The following is a 19,927-nucleotide window of genomic DNA, read 5'->3' as shown; positions in this document are numbered from 1 at the left end:
TGGGATGCGATCGTGACCTCACTTGTACTTTATCAGCTGGAACCCTTGAGGTGACACCTCCTGGCTTTTAAAGTCTTATTTTAGTCGGTTATTCGTAATGCAAGATGCTTTCACTCCCGTTACAACTAGTTTGTGGATTAGCTATCACGGTTATATGAATATTTGATACAACGTCACGGTGTTTACCAACAGGATCTTGAAAATCAGCGACCGCGTATCGAGGGGCTGATGTGAGTGATTCATACCCGTGGGCACGGCCTGACTTTCACTGGCAGCAACTGCGGTAAAACACGCAAGCGCATCGTTGGAAATACGAGCCCCGGGAGTCACTCAATAGAATTCTTTATTTATGCAGAAACTGCAACAGCCTGGATGTCTGAAAATCCTTAGGTGGAATCTCTTTCCACCTGTCATGCTGGTATTTGGGAGTTTTGGTGATTTTTGGAAGCGATCATTCCTATTCCTCACCGTGAACATGCTCCTGGCCTCCGACCTCAAAGGCACCAGGGCTCTGGACGCTTCTCGGGCATGGACCCCGGCGTGATCGACGCCCCTGGGCAGCAGGGTCGCAAGGACGTGGCTTCAGGGTTGAGTCTGCGGCGATGCTTTAGCTCCCACTCCACCCGGTGATAATTTCCAGAGGCAGAAACAGTCTGGCTGCCGGTGATGCGTGTACGTGTGTTTCCCCCAGTGGTGCCGGAGGCCCTCACGCTCCTCCGTTCTGAGCCCAGGGGCCTGTGCACCGGGTGTGGGTTAGCCTGCGGGGTGCCCTCCCTGCCCAGGGGGCCGGCGTCCTCACCGCGTCGGGCCCACATCTCTCCCGGCTGCAGAGCAGGTGTGCTGAGCTACGGGGGCGCTCCAGGGGCGGACGAGCGGGGTCCCTGTCCTCGACCTGGGCACCCGTCCCACAGACTGATGGCAGAGGCCCGTCGGGAGGCCCTACCCGTCCACTTTCCTTACTCGTGGCTGATTGACCGCTCCTCACGTGCTGCCCACCGCTCCAAGTCAGGACCCGCGCCGCTGCCACTGTCCACGGGCATCTATTAAAGGGCCTGGAATACAGCAGGAGCTCAACTGATGTTCAGTGGCCCGTATGGAGCTTCTACGGGTCAGGTTCCAGCCGCCCCAACCCCGTCCTCCCCCCAGACTCTTCACCCTACGCACACCTGCTCCGAGAGAGGCAAGGACCCCCCTGGACGTGGGGGCCGGGGTGGCTTCTCAGGGGGAGACACGAGCCCTCTGCTGAGAGAGGCGTCGCTCAAAGTGACTCTGGCTCAGTGGGACGTCTGCATCCCCACAGCTCACGTGTCCTAAAGCCAGTCCCACCCCCAGGCACCCACTGGGCCCTTGGACTCGAGCCGCAGCCCTACACGGGTCCTGGAGGCCTGCAGACGAGTACGACCCGAGGACGATGTTACAGCCGTGCGGGGAGTCCAGGCCGAAGTCTCAGAGCAACAGTGAGCTGCACCCACTCACGGGGTTCCTAAGGAGAATGGGGGTCCTGAAGGGTGACCCATGCAAAGCGCCGACCCTGTACTCTGCTCGACAGATTCCCCAGCCGTAGGTCCATGTAGAGGTTGCTGCATAGACAGTCATGGTTCCAGCTGGCAGCGTCCTGCTGGGTGTCCCGCTGCCCCCGGGCCGGCGGGGGACACGGCGTGGGGCTTCTCGGGGGTCCTGGGAGCGGCCGCCTCGTCTGCACGGAGCTCTGAGGTGGCCCATCTGTTACCATGGCAACCTTGCAGAGTCAGGGGGGCGGGGGCTCTGCTTGGAAGCCAGAGGAACCTTCCCTGCATGATCCCTACTCCTCCCCTCTGTACGTCCGCATCCTCTGCCGTTTTCACTGTATCCCAGAGGAGAAATCCATTTAGGGTCTGCCGAGGGCGCCTCAAGGAGCACGGAAACCCCCTCCTGTGAAGGAGGAAGGCAGCACAAACTAACAAGGGCTTGGGAGAGCTCACAATCCCCCCTATGGGGAGGGGGCCGCGAGCCCCGCACAGCGAGCTTCTGCTTCCCCGCGAATCCGCTACGGCTCGTGCTTTGTGCGTTTCATCGGGCGAGTAACCAGCTTCGCAGAACCTCACGGAGGAGGCCTGCGTGTCCCCAGCTGAGAACCCGCGGGCGCCGCACGCTCAGCGCAGCCTCGGCCGCCCCGTCACCACGGTCGCTGCGTGAGCTCGGCTTCAGCGCTGCCCCGTGCCCAAGGCCTGACGGCCGGCGCCTCCCGTGCAGCAGGCGGTGTCCCTCCATCGTCCTCGGAATGTCGTCGGAGGGTGAAGCCCCGGAAGGAGCTCGTGTAGGTCGGCTTCGGGCCGCGTTTACTGCTGCAGACCTTCTCCGGGTGTTTAGAGGTTCACCCTCCAGCTGGGACCGACCCAAGGCTGGGTTCCCCGGGGCACACGGGCTCTCGGATGCACGTCCGGGCTCTGTGTCCTCCCGGACCCCGGCGCACACAGGCCCTGGCAGGAAAATCACGGCCTCCCGGGAGACCCGAGCTGCTGTCCAGGTGGGGGCCGGACCCAGAGGACAGCCAAGCTCAGGCATGCACCCCCCGGGGTTGGCCCTGTGACCTGGGTGCGCCGCTGTCCTTCCCCGGACTCCGGTTGCTCGCCTATAAAATGGGAGGTTTGGCCAAGTCTGCGGTGGTGAGGTTGTTAGTTGTGCCGCGTGGGTCAGGCGCTGAGAGCAGCAGCCCTGGAGAGGGAGCAACGTACCTGCCTTGGTTGCGAAGACGGGTCGTGGGACGTGCGCCGACGCCTCCCAAGGATGGGGAGCCCGAGCACAACCATGGGGGAGACCGTGTGGGAGCGGCTGGAAGCCTGGGTGTGACGCGGCACACACAGCCCGGAGCCCTGGCCACAATCCCGCAGGGAACATGCGGTTTCCCCCGGCAAGTGGTGACCTCAGCGGCGCCACTCCACCCCGACGACCACCGGGCATGTGGGCAGCGGGTGAGGCTCCCCGACCCCGGAGGCGGGAGAGAGGGGAGGAGGGTGCCCGCGGCAGCTCACAAACTGCACGCATTTTCACGTCCTGCCCGGTGAGTGCCTCTGGCTTCATATCCACAATCTAGGCTCGTTTTTGTTCCTTTTTGAGTCGACGGAAACCCTGATTTCGGAGGAACAGACACACGTCACTGAGCGTAGCCCCGTGACGCCCGCAGGAGGATGCACCGGTCACCAAGAGCTGCGCAGCTCCGGCGTCTGGGGTCCTCCGTGGGGAGACAGCGCTCCGACCCCACACAGGCACCGGGGGAGGCCCTGGCATCTGTCACCAGAGCCCACTGAGCCCGTAGTGCTCTCGGGTCCCGGTTCCCATTGGAAAGGTTCTCCTCTCCACTGAATTCCGGATCCTTCTGAGCTGGTTTGCTCTTTGCCGAAGGTGAGGAGACACACGGCTCCCCCGCCGCCCGTTGGTCTTAATAATCCAAGCGCCACCCCCGCAGCAGGGCACGGGCCCGCATGGCTCTCCGCCCAGGGAAGCCCCCGGCCCGATGCAAGGGAGCGACTCCTCGGTCACCAGGTCTGCCCGTAGGGGCCTGCATCTCGGCGCTCCTCACACGAGGACCATAGGGCCTCTTCCTGACCGTGAGTAACTTCATTCGAAAAGCAGCCTCGTAGCTAAAATCTCCAACTTTTCTAAGACCAGAATGTGTGTGTTAATCAATAAGGTCAACGTCTCATAGTAAAATGGAGAATGATGCAATCCTGAAAGGTTTTTTTTTTTTTTTTTTTTATTGGAGTTCAATTTGCCAACATTTAGCATAACACCCAGTGCTCATCCCGCCATGGGCCCCCCTCAGTGCCCGTCACCCTGTCACCCCCATCCCCCGCCCACCTCCCCTTCCACCACCCCCTGAAAGGGGCTCATAGCTGGGGGTGTCCTCCAGTCTGCCCCAGACGCAGGCAGGGCCTCTCCTCGATGCGTCTCCTGGCCGACCACAGCTGGGAGAGCAGCAGCGTCCCAGGACAGGCCCCGCCTCCCCCAGTCCCTGCGACCTGCACCCCACACGTCAGCCTCCAGTTTGTCTCTGCTTCCGTGCTCTGTGGTGCTCCCTCTCCAGCTCCTGGACCTGCCGGACTCAGCACCAGAAGCACAGGGAACGCAGGAGGACCCGCCCTCTGGCTCTGGATCCCTTGTCAGGTGACCGGACGTCCCTCCTGCCATGTGGCTGATATAGCACAAACGCACCCGAGTCCCCGCCACTCAGCCCTGGCCTCTATCTTGAAATGCCGCACGGGGTGGCTCCACCAACACGTGTTCCCAGCCCTGGAGGCTGGAAGCCTGACATCAGCGTCGGCGGGTGTGGTTTCTTCTGAAGCCTCTCCCCTGGCCCGTGGGCAGCCGTCTCACGCCCACCTGGCATTCCCCCCGCGTGTGGCCGTGTCCAGACTTCCCCTCATAAGGGCACCAGGCAGATGGGACCAGGGGCCCACCCAATGACCTCATTTTACCTTAATCCCCTCTTAGAGGCCTCCTCCCTGAATATGGCCATGGTCTGAGATGCCGGGAACACCGGTGAATGAAACTAGAGGGAGACAATTCAGCCCCAAATAGTGTCACCAAAATAAGTCCCCGTGTGAGGACTTTAAACGAGAATCCATCTCCAGCCCGTGCCATCGGGGGCCACACACAGAATCGCTTCCTTCCTCCCCCTCTCCACAACCAGGTCCATCTGTTCCTCTGGTTTCTGCTTAGACCTCCTCCAAAACCTGCCCTGACCACCTGCCTAGAGCAGATGCTGCTGGCGTTCTCCGCGTCCACTGCGGTCCGTCACGGGCAGCACATCCCAACGTAGTTTAATTAATTGTTCACCACTTGCTGACGTTTCTTCTCTCTTTAGCGCTCTGGCGTTGGACTCTGGGTCTCATGAAAATGCTACACGTCCTGTCCATTGGTGCAGACCCCACATCCCAGGTGTGGGGACAGGTGTCAATCCTCAGAGAACCAGGGTCACGGGGCACACCCCACCCTGAGATCAAGGATGGACATGTTCTCTGAGACAGCAGCTGGGGGCTGCTCACCTGTCCAGAAGCCAGTGGGAGCCACGGTGGTGGAAACACGCATTGCATTGATCAAGAGCCGCTGCGGTGGGTGCCGAGCAGCCTAATGGGGAGAGTCTCCTGTGGCCTGTGGCTCTGGCAGGGCTGGGGCAGGAGGAAGGAGACACGGAGTGACCCTCCCGACCACGTCCACAGTATCCCCAGGGGGAGACTTTACCTTAGGGAGATATGGAAACCTCCTCCTACAGGGGGAAGAGAGATAAAAGAAGCAAAAAGTACAATCCTCAGGGGTCAGGAATCAGATCCGGGACACGGTGGCCAGAGAAGGATTGAGGGTGAGGTCTTGACCTGGAGGAGGAGGGACAGAAACCGGTGAAGGCCACACCCCAACACACAACCTGCTGGAGGGCAGGGGCCAGCCTGAAGGTTACAAACCAAGCCCCTCGGCACGGAGACAGTGGGCTCAGCCAGAAGGCAGGACGCAGACCGCGGGGAGGAGGGAGCAGCAGAGCTCTGGCACACGCGGCCCAGCGACTCCGCGGGTGGGCGCGAACCCTCCCACTGAAGGCCGAGGCACCCCAGCTCCCGTGGCCGGATTCAGGGCATCTGACTTCCATCGAGAATGCGTAAGGCAGGTGGAAGGGCAGGAGAAGCCTCACTCCGAGGAGGCGCAGGGGTCACGGGGGCCAGAGCCAGAGGCGGCAGAGTTGGAGTCACCATACGAGGAACGTAGGGCAACTGTGACAAATGTGTTAGGGTCTCTGATGGGGAAAGTACAAGGTGCAGGGCCGCGTGGGCCGTCAGCAGGCAGACAGGCACTGTGTGTACACGAAAGTACAAGAAGGACGCACTAGAGTGAGCAGCATTGTAGCAGGAACAAAGGAAAGTGCCAGTTCGGGCTCAGCGGGCGACAGGACGCATCCAGTGAAAGAATCAGTGAACCTGAAGACAGCTCAACAGCAACCTGCTGGATGGAAATGGAAAGAGCAAGTGAAGGGTGAAGACAGAAGCCCAGGTGCCCAGGAACAAGGCGGGACGTGCTCGTGGTCGGAGCAGGAGGTGGGAAGGGGGCGAAATAAGTATCTGAAGTAAGAAAGGCCAAGAGCTTGCCCAAATTGGTGACAGACACCAAACCAGCAAACGAGACCGAGGAGCATCACTGCATCCCGGGCACCTGCTCCCCGTCAGCTTGACCGACCTGCCACTGATGCCAGTTCTTTCTCCTGCATCTGGAAAGCCGAGCTCGCGTGCAGGTGGCTAATCTGCGGTGTCCAGGGAAGGTGAACGTGGCTTGTCTGATGTTCTAGGCTCCGAGCTCTGAGGACAAAGACACAGCAAAGGGTAAGACTCTGCCTCTTATCATCCGTATCGCTCGGCTGTGCCTGCAGCAATCGTTCACTCACTTAAGCTTCAGAGCAGCACGATCTTTGCAGACATAATCCTGATGTCCACATCGTGCTGAGGCCCAGAGGAGGGATGTCGGGGGCCCAAGGCCACAGGGCGAGCGGGTGGGTGAGCCCGGGTCTACACAGGCTGCCGCTGGTGAGTCTGAGCTGCAAGCCCCGAAAGCCACGAAGGCTGCACCTCTCAGCTTGCGCAGAAGTCAAGGGTCTGAAGCACCGAAATACATTGAAAACAGAGAGGGAAATCCAACAAAATTAATTCAGGTAATTATTAGGGGTCCTGCTGATGAGCACAAGAAAACAAGTAACAGTTTTCCTTATGATCTTGGTTAAAAACACACTCGTGAGTCTCTAGGGCCGAGACCAGCGTGAGGGCTCCCTCCACGTCTGAGCAACGCCTTTGCCTTCATCTCGAGAGCAAAGCGCATCCCCGGCAGAGACTTCCCATACTTGAAGGCACCGCGAAACCTAGGTCATTTCTAGGGGACTTTATCTGGAATGTGTTCAGTCCCTTTAAACAGAAAACTTGCCCTTTATGTGCTAATTATTTAAGTTCAAAGAACAACGCCGCTGTGGGGAGGATCAGAAATGTCTGAGCAGAGCTCTTAGCAACCTCATGCCTGAAACAGACCCCGGCTGGCCTGGCGGGGCCCCGGCATCCCAGCGGTGCGCTCAGGCCCCCGGCCCCACAGCGCGGCCGGGGAAGCAGGCGAGTCCGTAGTCGTACCTGACAGGCTAACTGTTCAGTAGCAAACGGAAATGGTAAATGCTTAGGCGACGTAAACAATTCTGAAGTATCTAGTCCCAAGGCCGCTTTCCTCTCTTGGAGTTTAATTCATCCCTGATTTATGACCCAGAAGGGGGAGTCAATGCCTTAATGGAAATTCCGCTCACAATATCCTTATTAATTATAGATTTTAATGTTGTTTTGATGTCTTGTGTTTCAACTTATTGTACAAATATCACTGCTTTTAAGGGATTATTTCTCTCCGTGGAGAAACCGGGGTTCTATGGCTAATTAGAAAGTGAAAGATACAGGAGCCCTTCTGCCTTGGTCTGCCTCGTCCTGGGGCAGCACACAGTGGACGTTCTCCTATAATTTCAGAAGCTGCCTCCACACTGGACACAAGAACTGTCCCGCTGTCATGATGTGGTTCTTTTTCTCCTTCAATTTTTTTTGGACTTTAGGCATTGTTACCATACAGTGTAATATTGGTTCCAGGTGCACAGTGTAGTGATTCGTCCCTTCCGTGCATCGCCCGGAGCTCATCACGACAGGTGCCTCCTTCATCCCCATCGCCTGGTCGCCCACCGCCTGCCCACCTCCCCCCTGGTGACCCGCAGTGTGTTTTCTGTAGTTCAGAGTCTGGTTTTTGGTTGGGTTCTCTTTTTTTGTTTTGCTTCTTAAATTCCACATATGAGGGAGATCATGTGGTATTTGTCTTTCTCCGACTGACTTGTTTTGCTTTTAGCAAAATACTGTCATTTCCATCCGTATTGCAAATGGCAAGATTTCATTCTTTTTTCTGGCTGAGTAATATTCCTGTGTGTGTGTGTGTTCCACACCTTTATCCATTCGTCTGTGGATGGACACTAGGACTGCTTCTGTCTCTTGGTTGTTGTGCATACGGCTGCTATCAACATAGGGGTGAATATATTTTTTTGCGTTAATGTTTTCATTTCTTTGGGTAGATATCCAGCAGTGGAATTAGTAGATCATATGGTAATTCTAATTTAATTTTTTGAGGCTCCTCCATGTTGTTCCCACCATGGCTGCACCACTTTGCGCTCCCACCAACAGTGCACGAAGGTTCCTCTTTCTCCACACTCTCACCGTCCTCATTATTTTCTGTGTTTTTGATTCTCGGCATTCTGATGAGTATGACCTGATAGTTCATTGTGGTTTTGATTTGCATTTCCCTGATGATGAGTGATGTGGAGCATCTTTTCAGGCGTCTGCTGGCCATCTATGTGTCTTCTTTGGGAAGTGTCTATTCAGGTCCTCTGCTCATTTTTAATCAAATTATTTTTCTTTTTGGTATTGAGGAAGTTCTTTAGATATTCTGTATATTAACCCCTTATTGGATATGTCATTTGCAAATATCATTAACGAAAGAAATTGAAGATGACACAAAAAATAGATAATCCATGCTCATGGATGGGAAGCACCAACATTGTTTTTGTTTGTTTTGTTTGTTTTATTTTACCAATATTGTGAAAATGTCCATACTACCCAAAGCTTTCTTTTTTTCTTTATAAATTTAGTTTTTTTATTGGAGTTCAACTTGCCAACATATAGCATAACACCCAGTGCTCATTCCATCAAGTGCCCCCCTCAGTGCCCGTCACCCAGTGACCCCCATCCCCCACCCACCTCCCCTTCCACCACCCCTAGTTCGTCTCCCAGAGTTAGGAGTCTCTCATGGTCTGTCTCCCTTTCTGATATTTTCACTCATTTTCTCTCCTTTCCCCTTTTTTCCCTTTCACTATTTTTTATATTCCCCGAATGAGTGAGACCATATAATGTTTGTCCTTCTCCGATTGACTTACTTCACTCAGCATCATACCCCCCAGTTCCAACCACGTTGAAGCAAATGGTGGGTATTTGTCATTTCTAATGGCTGAGGAATATTCCATTGTACACATAGACCACAGCTTCTCTATCCATCATCTTTCGATGGACACTGAGGCTCCTTCCACAGTCTGGCTGCTGTGGACATTGCTGCTAGAAACATCGGGGTGCAGGTGTCCCAGCGTCTCACTGCATCTATATCTTTGGGGTAAATACCCAAAGCAGTCTACAGATTTAATGCAATCCCTATCACAATACCAGATTTTAAGATGTATTACAAAGCTGTAGTGATGAATACAGATTGGTCCTGGCACAAAAATAGACACATAGATCAATGGAACAGAACAGAGAACCCAGAACAAACCCATATGGTCAATTGAACTCCAACAAAGCAGGAAAGAAAATGCAATGGGAAAGGGCTAGTCCCTTCAATAGCTGGTGCTGGGAAAACTGAACAACCACATCCAAGGGCACGAAACTGGACATTTTCTTACCCCACTGACAAAAACACACTAAAAAAGGATTGACAACCTAAGTGTGAGACCCAAAACCATGAAACCTATAGAGGAGAGCACAGGCCATGATCTCTGACATCGGCTGTAGGAACTCTTGGGTCTGTCTCCTGAGGGAAAGGAAACAAAAGCAAAATGAAAGCAGTGGGACTTCATCAAAAGAGAAAGCTTCTACACAGACAAGGAAACCATCAACAAAACAGCAGACCAATAAAAAAATAAATTTATTAAAAAAAAAAAAAACAGCAGAGCCGAGTACTGAATGGAGAGCATAATGTGGTTCTCAGATTCTGCGAGCTTAATAACACACATGCATGCATCGGCATTAAGGCTGAAAGCACTTTACAGCACAGACTCAGCCCGTAGCTTGTAGCCTCGCACAACCTCTGGCCGCTGCCCAGAGTATTCCCATCCTCACCGCGCAGACCAGGCCCCCACGGGATGCCCAGCACAGCTGGTGCAAGAGCGGTCCCCACGCACCGCAAGCGGCTCTCAGGCTGTGAACCCGCTGTGCTGGGAGCTGCTCCTTCGGACCTGGCCCCCTTCTCCCTCTGTAGCCAGTGTGCTTCCCAGGGCAGTGGAGAGGGGCCGAGACGGCGCCCCTTCCCGCCGCCGCCGTGCTCTCAGGAAGTACTTGTGTCTACTAGGGTCCAGGCACGAGAGCATCTGCATCCCTCACATCTGGCGGCAGCCGCCGGGCCTGCCCAGAGGCCCAGCTCAGTGTGTCTGTGGTCTGTGTCGGGAACCCCCCTTAGGAATCCTCTCAATTCATCCGAGCGGCCACTTCACAGCAGCCAGAGGGAGGGCGGCAGCGAATGCCGGCATTTACAATCCGGGAAAGGCAGCGCGATGTTTAAGGCCGCGGGTGCCGGCGTCGGCCAGGCCGCTAGGAGATCGCCTCCCATCTGCGACTGGCTGTGTGGCCTTGGCGCTTGGACTTGAAATTTCTGAGCTTTGATTTTTTTTTTTTTTAATTGAAAACAGGTGTAAAGTCCACGTAAAAGTTTTAGCGCCGAAGAGTCATTCGTGAGGTTGTGTGGTTAAGTGTTGCATCAGCAGTGAGCTCCTGAGAATGGCAGTTTGTACCAGAAAACACACAATAGAGTGTTTTTTAAAGGTTTGAACTGTCCCTACTTGCAGAGAATGACACTGATTTCTTTTCATTTTTACTTAATACTTCATTTTCATTTGAAAGGATGCTAACGCCGCACAGGCAGATGAAGGAGGTGGTTGGTTGTACTTCCCTGCGGACTGAATAGTGAGGAGGAAACCATAGATCCGTCCTCGTTATACATCGAATATTGAAATTTCATTTCTCTGCCAAATCAAAGCAGCATTTCCAAAAATACTTCTAAAGATGTCTTTATCACCGTCTGCTAATTCGCTCTTTTTGCCATGCTTAGTTACCCTTGTGCTCCCTTTATTTTTAATTTTCTAGCTCTCATACATAAAGGGATCATAAAATGCGTTTGCTCACTTGCGGGCTTTGCTCTCAAAATGCCTGCATTCAATCCCATCTCTTGAAGTTGGCAGAGTTGTTTTGGGCAGAGTACCCAGCCTTCCTGTGCTTGCTTTCTCGTCTCAGGATCAACCTACAAAACACTCAGAAATCACTCAGAAATGTTCGTCACAGGGCACACAGGAAAGCCAAAAATACCGTAAAAGTCCCATTAGCATGTTTTGGGTCACAGGGGAGTCAGCACGAAGAATGTCTTACAAAGAAGGAAGGTCAGGGGGATCCCTGGGGGGCTCAGCGGTTTAGCGCCACCTTCAGCTCAGGGCGTGATCCTCGGGTCCAGGGATCGAGTCCTGCATCGGGCTCCCTGCATGGAGCCTGCTTCTCCCTCTCTGTCTCTTTCTCTCTATCATGAATAAATAAATCAAATCTTAAAAAAAAAAAAAAAAAAAGTAGGAAGGTCACAGAAGAACAGGTCTGGTTGCTGCTGTAAATTCCCAAAGCCTGTGCCCGCCTCCTAACCACACAGAATGAAAAACAGTTATCAGGTTGTAGATTTGAAATAATTCAGGGGCTTGATTTTCCGGGAGCTGGAGCCTTAGTTGACACCTCCCGAGGTGCTCGCTGCACAGACAGAAGGAGTTCTATGCACTGAGGCTCCTGTGCTCACTCACGGGGGGTGGAAGGCGCCATCTCGGGGGAGAGATGAAGCGCAAAGTGCGGGTGCGGATGCAGGACCGGGCGGCCCCAGAGGAGCTGGCCTGGGACACAGGCTGCAGTCCCGGGGGGCGAAGGGCAGCGGGGATGGCTGGGACAGCAGAGCCAGCGGCCCGCGGGGGCATGAAGACCTCAGATTACATCCTCCTGATTAGCGTCGCTCTAACCAGTGTTCCATGGAACCACTTTATTTTATTTATTTATTTTTTTAAGATTCTATGTATTCCTGAGAGACACAGAGAGAGAGAGGGAGAGACACAGGCAGAGGGAGAAGAAGGCTCCATGCAGGGAGCCCGATGCGGGACTCGATCTCAGGACTCCAGGATCAGGCCCTGGGCTGAAGGCAGGTGCTGAACCGCTGAGCCCTCCCCCCTCCCGGGATCCCCCACAGAACCATTTTAAACTGAAAGGTTTACAGCAAACACCGCATGAGCAGCTTATTCCTAACACAGGACACGGCGAGTTTAACCTAAAAACCACACCTTGTGTGCAGGTGCCCATGGGGACTCCAACTCCGAAGTCAACGACGGCCCACGGAGAGTGAGCGGCTGCGCAGCACGCGTCCGTACAACCGGGTAACTCAGCCTCTGATGGAGGAAACCCTGCCCTGTGCAGCCGTGGGGGTGAGCCTGGGGGACGTCAGGCCATGAACAGGCCAGGAAGGACGCATCCTGCACGATTCCTTCCACGGGGTCCTCGGGGCAACAGGAGGGGGGTGCCCGGTGGGTCCTGGGAGCTGGGGGCAGTGGTAGGGGACAGGAGGGACGTGTCTCTGTGGGTATGACCGGGGGTAGGGGGATGGGGGCACGGTGCTCCGTGGGTATGACTGGGGGTAGGGGGGCGGGGGGTGGGGCTCCGTGGGTATGACCGGGGCTTGGGGGGCAGAGGATGGGGCTCCGTGGGTATGACTGGGGCTAGGGGAGCTGGGACATGGGGCTCCATGGTATGACCAGGGCTAGGGGGGTGGGGGCATGGGGCTCCGTGGGTCTGGCCCTCCCTTCCACAGGTCAAGGGTCCCACGCCGGTAGCGGCTTTGCACCCCGGGTCATGCAGGTCCCGGGTGCTGTGCGGTCTGTTCCATGGAATTCAGGTCCCCACAGTAGAACTCTATTAACTGGAGGGTCCTTTATGTCATTTTTCATGACCTTCTGTACGTCTGGACAGTGAACCATTTGGATTTTTCATTAAAAGAAAGATGTGACGTGATTTCTGGATTCTAGGCGGACTCCACTAATATTAAAAAAAAAACATTATATTCTTTGAACAATAACAATTAGAGTCTTTATGTAACGAAGATCCCACTTACACTAGGATAAAATCCTAAGTCAGCTAATGGTGACACGGATAATCCAGCCCTTTAGGGAGAAAAGAGTTTAAAGAGTCATCAAAAGACAAAGAAACCCGGGTCAGTGGGGATCGGGGCCAGTCAGATGACGCGTCACAGCCCCGGTCCGGCCAGCGGTCCCTCGGTGTTGTGATGGTCCCATGTATTTCCCACCGAAATTCCCAGAAGCTGGAAGAGCGTGTCAACCTAATGCAATATTTATGGGCAAGTGTAGTGAGCTGAGGCCGAAACATCCCGAGGACTGAGCAGAAGGCGGAAGATTCCCAACAAAACCGCCAGAATCATAAATCTTACGTCAATTTGCACCTCGTGTCATGGGTACAAAAGGAAATGGGGGTCAGCAAACAGGACAGGTGAGCTAGGGACACGGAGGGGGGCGTGGACGCGCGGCAGGAGGATGCGTCACCCCCAACGACTGCACTAGATGCGCTGCTCAGAGCGGCCGTGGGAGAGAGGACCGCAGGGCGTGGACCCAGAAAGGACAGAGGGGACCCTCCCAACACCCCGGGCCGCTCTCACGACGAAGCTCCACAGACGTCGCGCCCTCAGGGGTCGGGACGGCAAGTGGAGGTCCGGGCAGGATGGGCCCCTCGCGAGGCCGTGTTGGTGGCTGTGGACGACTGTCACGCCTGGCATCATCCGTCCGTGCCGCAGTGTCCTTCCTCAGGGCCACACAGGGCCATATGGATTAGGGGCCAGCCCGGCGGCCTGGTCTAACCCGCCTCCCACAAGACCTTGTCTCCAAGACACTCACACTCTGAGGCCCAGGGTTCGAGGTCAGCCGGGGATTCCTACAAGGACCAAGTCCCGCTCATAAGAAGGGCAGTGGGGACGGTCGCCCGGGAAGTATGCACCCCCCAGGCGGCGGGGCGACCGACAGGAAGGAATCCGCAGCCGATCCTCTGAGCAGGTGCGAGCTTCCCCAGCGTCCCTCGAAACACGAATCAGAAGCACGATGCACTGTTGCTTCACGGCGATGGTGTCTCCAAGTCGAGCAGGGTCAGAGGTGGGGACAGGGAGCCTGTGCGCTGAGGTGGGCGCGACAATGGGGCAAAGCGAATGTGGCGGATGTGGCGGGAGAACCCTGCAAAGCTCCAACCCCGGGGCCCTGCCGCGTGGGCCCCAGAGCTCGTCACATTCGGACACGCAACACTTGGCACAGAGACACTGGCATCGCGTCTGCGTCATCGACGGAGAAGTGACCGCCGCTCCCTCCGACGGGCGATGCCTCCTCGGCGCGTGTGCGTACAGGGTGTGGTGCCGGGCGTATGTGGGGAGCATTACCCATCTGCACGAAACGCACCCTCTAGCAGAGGTAAGCGGGTGCAGAGTCCCTTCTCCAGCCCCGCCCGGCTGCAGGGTGAGGAGGGGGTGCCATCCTCCCCCCGCCCCCCGCGGGCACAGAAGCACCGGCTCCCAGCGAGCCCTGCGCGTGTTCATCACACCCTCTCGCAGCCTCGTGTGCTTGTGCGGGGCCTGTGCATCCCACCACCCCCCGCGGGGCCCTAGGGTCACACCCGGAAACCATGGGCCGTGGTGTCCAAACCCCACGACCTCCGTGTGCCCTGCTGCCCGGGAAACTGGCCTTCTCGGCGTCACACAGAACGAGAAGGAAAGCACCGAATTGTCTGCAAATGCTGAAGGTTTGGGGCAAAATGACCCAAAAATGTCAGTAAGAGACGAGAGGTCAGAAAGGGAGACGGAACATGAAGACTCCTAACTCTGGGAAACATACTGGGGGTGGTGGAAGGGGAGGAGGGCGGGGGGTGGGGGTGAGTGGGTGACGGGCACTGAGGGGGACACTTGACGGGATGAGCACTGGGTGTTATTCTGTATGTTGGTAAATTGAACACCAATAAAAAATTAATTTATTAAAAAAATAAATAAATAAATTTAAAATAAATACAATTATGACTTTGCTTGAGAAAAAAAAAAAGAGACGAGAGGAGGCAGCGGACGCCGTCCTCCCGCCGCAGAGCGGCCTCCTTCCGGGACCGTAGGATGCTGCTGGGGCACAGAGGGCATTGGCCGGGAGCGTCTTCTGACAAGAACGATTCCTAACACACCCAAGCACAACTTTAAATACTTTGTTTAAAATGATAAAATGTGGGCAGCCCGGGTGGCTCAGTGGTTTAGCACCACATTCTAACCAGGGCATGACCCCGGGTCCAGAGATCGAATTCCGCATCGGGCTCCCTGCATGGAGCCTGCTTCTCCCTCTGCCTGTGTCTCTGCCTCTCTCTGTGTCTCTCTTGAATAAATGAATAAAATCTTAAAAAAAATAAAGAAATGATAAAATGTCTTTAAAACATCCTTGAATTAACTGCACAATAACTACGATACTTCCATTTTTGCATCACATTTTCGGTCGAACTTTGTTCATTTGTCTGAAAACACCCTCTCTGAAATCCACCTGTCCTCTGCAGGCGCCTCGTATGAAACCCTTGGAGCGATAACGATAGGTCACGCCCCTATTAGAATCTCAGGTGAAGACGTGAGCCGAGGGCATTCTACAGTGTGTGTGAGGAGAGCGGACTGAGATACAGGATCTGCTACCTGTCGTGCAGCTAGTATTTCAATGGCTCATTGTAAAAATGCTTGTGCGACACAGAATTTTCTTTTTTGGGAAGAATCAAGGTCAAAATAAGAGAACCTTTATCTTCGGTGCCTCCAGGCACCTGCGTCGCCCAGACGTTGCGCGTGGAGCGTGAACTACGTGGTGTGTGCACGCGGATCATCGAGTTGCGTCTCCTCGTGACACTTAGGGAAAGCACGTTTCCTGACCCGGTGGAAGGAGTTTCTCCCACTAGTAGGGTATCTAGAATTTTAGGGCTGAAAGCACGCACCGTGCCTTGTCTTTCCCACTCAGGCTGCCGCAACGGATACCAGACGTGGGGAGCGTGCGAGCTGCAGATGCGTACGTCTGGGGTCTGGAGGCTGCGAGCCCTGCGTGGGCGGCCCAGGGTCCCGGGAGGGGCCTTTTTACCAGAATCCTCGCTGTGTCCTCAGTGAGGGGGGTCAGGGAGCCCCGGGGACGGTGATGCATGTGCACACACACGGGGGGAGGGCTCTGCTGTGGGTTCTCTTATAACTTGGATGTGAAATTATGTGCATTGCTGTTTCCCTCTCCTCACCTGAAAAAAACAGAGAAAAAAGTTACTGTCTTAAATCCCCGATAAACGCACCAGGATGGGGCCTTACGTTTGGGCAGGACGTGACCTTGTGTCTGAACCACCTGTGTTTAGAAAGAAATATTTGACCAAAGAAAATCTTAAAATCAACTGATTTATAGGGGCACCTGGTGGCTCAGTCCCAGCTCTTGATTTCGGCTCTTGGGTCCCCGGGGTCCTGGGATCGCGTCCCAGGTCAGGCCCCTGCACAGCTTCTCCCTCTGCCCCTCCCCCTGCCCCCGCTCGCTTGCTCTCTCTTGCATTCTCCCTCAAATAAACAAATCTCTTTAAAAATCTGCTAATTTGGGCAGCCTGGGCTCAGCGATTTAGCGTCACCTTTGGCCCAGGCTGTGACCCCGGGTCCTGGGATCGAATCCCACATCGGGCTCCCTGCACGGAGCCTGCTTCTCCCTCTGCCTGTGTCTCTGCCTCTCTCTGTGTCTCATGAATAAATAAATAAAACCTTTTTAAAAATCTGCTAATTTATCTATTTTTGTGAATGGAAACACCAGATTGTTCATTCATTCATTTTTTTTTCCGTTTGTCTAAAAATATGTTTTACAAGAAGAAAGTAAAGCATCGGGGCTTTTATCTCTAATCTGAAAAGTAGCGGACGCGACCTGTGTCACCAGCTGCGTGAAGTAACCGGGCCGCTGTCTTCGGACATAAAGACCTAGGAGAGGGGTCGGGGTTCTTGACCGAGCGTCCTCGGGTCCTGGGAGCCCGCCGGAGAGGACCGGCCCCCGACCCAGAGTAGGGACGGCTGTCAGGGCGGCGCCGGGGGATGCGGGAGTGGGTCCTCGGGTGCTTGACCCCGCGTCCCTAGAGGCTGCGGGCGTCGGGCTCCCCGGTACTCGGCAGGCGGCCAGCTCCACCCGCGGGCCCCCGAGGACGTGTGTCCACCGCGGCTGACATCGTGCGTGGTCCTCGAGAGGATGGCGTCAGCGCCACGCTATTGCGCACGGAGGTTGTTTGGTAGTTTTCCCGCGACGTCTGCGGGGACTCGCCTTAAAGGTGAGCAGTTCACAGGCCGTGTCCGGGTCCAGCCCCCAGGCCTCCTCGTGCCCCGCGGGCTGCGAGTTCCCGTCGTGGGAGGTTCCCGGGGGCTGGGAGCCCAGGTTTGCGGGGCCCACGCTGCGCTCTCGCCCGTCCACGTACCGAACATTCAGCCAGTGTTTCTGGTTGCTTCTTGTCTTTCCTCAATGCCTCCGCTTTTCACTTAACTCAGTTATTCCGGTTTTGTCCATTCGCAGACGTGAATGAGGCGCTTGGTGTGACCGCAGGGTGTGGGGAGAGGCCCCCGGGCGCCACCATCCCGCTGTCGCTTGGGCCCCGGGGCCGTGGGGCGGTGCGCTTCCATCAGCCGGCACCTCTAGACTCTTGCCCCACGTTTGTCTGGACACGGCCTTCCCCAGCGGCCGCTGTCCCCTCCCAGGGCAGGTGCACCCGCGGCCCTGCCTTCCCGCTGCTCCCCCGGTGGCCTCTGCAGGGCCCGGGCCTCCCCTCAGCCGCCTGCTCTCCTGTCTGCCCCAGGGCCGCCTCTTGCGCCGACTCGTCCTCTCCCTCCCTGGACGCTGCCTCAGTCCTCGAGGCCCGTCTGCGCTGATGGGAGCTCCTGGGGCCCCTGGCGGCGCGCACAGGCCCCCGCTTCCCCCGCTCCAGGCCACGGTCCTGTCCCCGCGGGCGCGCTCCGGCCGGCCTCTCGCCTGCAGTGATGCTGCAGGGAGACTTGCACGGAGTTGTAGCTGCGCGTCGGGTGCCTTCGTGGAGCTGGCGGAGTTGGCGACACTCAGATCCAGGCGGCCGCTAACCCCTGCAGGCAACCCGAGTCAATGTGACATCTTTGTTAAACATGAAATGATTACAAGAACTGGTTTTGCACATTTGAGAAAGTTGATAATCAGGCTGTTTGCTGTTTTGCTCTCAGTTTGTTAACCTTCATTCACAAGGGATGGATTTTTTAATAAAAGCACACATGGGGGCAGCCTGGGTGGCGCAGCGGTTTGGCGCCTGCCTTTGGCCCAGGGCGCAATCCTGGAGACCCGGGATCGAGTCCCACGTCGGGCTCCCGGTGCATGGAGCCTGCTTCTCCCTCTGCCTGTGTCTCTGCCTCTCTCTCTCTCTCTGTGTGTATCATAAATAAATAAAAATTAAAAAAAAATTTAGCCATTTTAGCTCCATCACCAGCCATGCAGGAGTCACACCTGAAAAGACCTACTGAGAGCTTCTCTGCAGTGCCCGCTGGTGCGGGCTTGCGCACCTGCCTGGTGCGGGCTTGCGCTCAGTGTTTGGTCTCTAGCCCCGCGGAGCTATATTTCCAGCTCACAAGTCTCCTAAGATGTGGCAGCAAGTAAGCCGCAGCCCCATCAAGGGTGAATTTATGCGACGAGACTTAAGCAGATCCACTTATACGAGGTAGCCGTACCTCTAGGGGCAGCTTTCCAAAAATAACCAGCCTCGCGCTTTATCAGAAGTCGTGTAGGCAAAGTCACCTTCCTCGGATGCTGGACTGGGCTCCTCCAGGCACCTGCTGGGCGATGCTCATGAGCACCTGCTGCATGCAGAGCATTTTGTCTAGTTCTCCTGAAAATAAGGGCATTTTTCCTTCAGGTTTTGTGTGGAATAGACACGTGCATATAAGTGACCGTCAAACCAGATACCAAACAATCAGTATGTTCAGAGAAAGTGGGGTCCACGTGAAGGAAGGCAGGTAAGAAACTCAGAGCACCTGCGCTCGTGGGGCTGCAGAGGTGGAGGGAGGACACTCCAAGTCTCACGTGAGGCCCTCTATGTGAAGGAGCAGATGCTGCACGGAGTTCGGGGCGGTGGCTGGGGAGGGGGCCAGAGCACCCCATCCCCTGCGTCAGGCTTCTCCAGGGAAGCCGAACAAATTAGAAATCTGGATAATCGCACAATAATGCGATAGACGGGATGATACGATAATGACAATATGACATCACATGATGATAATCAGATACATGTAATGCACAAGCTCCGTCCTAAGGAGCGGGACCCTTGACTGTGCGGGCTGACGCGCCCACGGGGCTGTAGGGGCAGGATGATCCAATGCCCCTGCGTGAGGGCAGGAGAAAGCCCACGTCCCCACGTGAAGTGAGTCGAGCAGAGGGAACGCCCTCCCAGCTGGGGGAGCATCAGCCCTTCCCTTCTACTCGGACCTTCTTCGGGTTGGATGAGGCCCACCCGCACTGGGGGGTGTGGTGCTCTGCTGCTTTACTCCAAGTCCACCGATCCCACTGTTCGTCTCACCCCAAAACACCCTCACAGACATGTCTAGCATGACGTTTGAGCCCACGCCTGGGCTCCCCATCAAGGGGTCGGGGTCCCCGTCAAGCTGACATATAAAAAGGGCCGTCGCAGTGTTCAACAATATGAAGTGAGCCAAACATCTCCTGCCACGCCCCGAAATGGAAATGTCACGGAGCAATCAGAGTGATTTAACCCTGTAATTACGGGGACAAACCCGTGAGTATATTTTAGCCAAGAAAGCATGAGAGAGGGCAGGCTCAGTGTCCCCCCCCCGCCCCCTGCGCGCTGTTATAATAACACACATTTACGTGGTGCGAGGTACCCTCACCAGGCCAGAGGCGTGAGACTCGAGAAGGTGCACGTCGATGGTTATGGCAACGCGATGAAACGTCGCTCAACATTTTTCTGTAGTTTTGAATATCTGGATTTCCAATTTTTTTGGGGGATTCAAATATCAATAATATTCAAATATCTTGAATTAC

At 55.6% G+C, this 19,927-nt stretch overlaps 1 long non-coding RNA gene across 1 annotated transcript; it reads right to left on the bottom strand.

Annotated features, from left to right (window-relative positions):
* Positions 1 to 331: 331 nt before the first annotated feature.
* On the bottom strand, positions 332 to 1,707 carry LOC144324741 (uncharacterized). Its single transcript, XR_013390173.1, has 3 exons — positions 1,538 to 1,707; positions 800 to 1,052; positions 332 to 553 (listed from the first exon to the last, which is right to left on the bottom strand). It is a non-coding gene; the product is annotated as an uncharacterized LOC144324741 (long non-coding RNA).
* Positions 1,708 to 19,927: the final 18,220 nt, after the last annotated feature.

The sequence above is a fragment of the Canis aureus genome, chromosome 12, assembly GCF_053574225.1.
Source record: "Canis aureus isolate CA01 chromosome 12, VMU_Caureus_v.1.0, whole genome shotgun sequence".
Lineage (NCBI taxonomy): Eukaryota > Metazoa > Chordata > Mammalia > Carnivora > Canidae > Canis > Canis aureus.
This window is presented reverse-complemented; position numbering and strand designations above follow the sequence as displayed.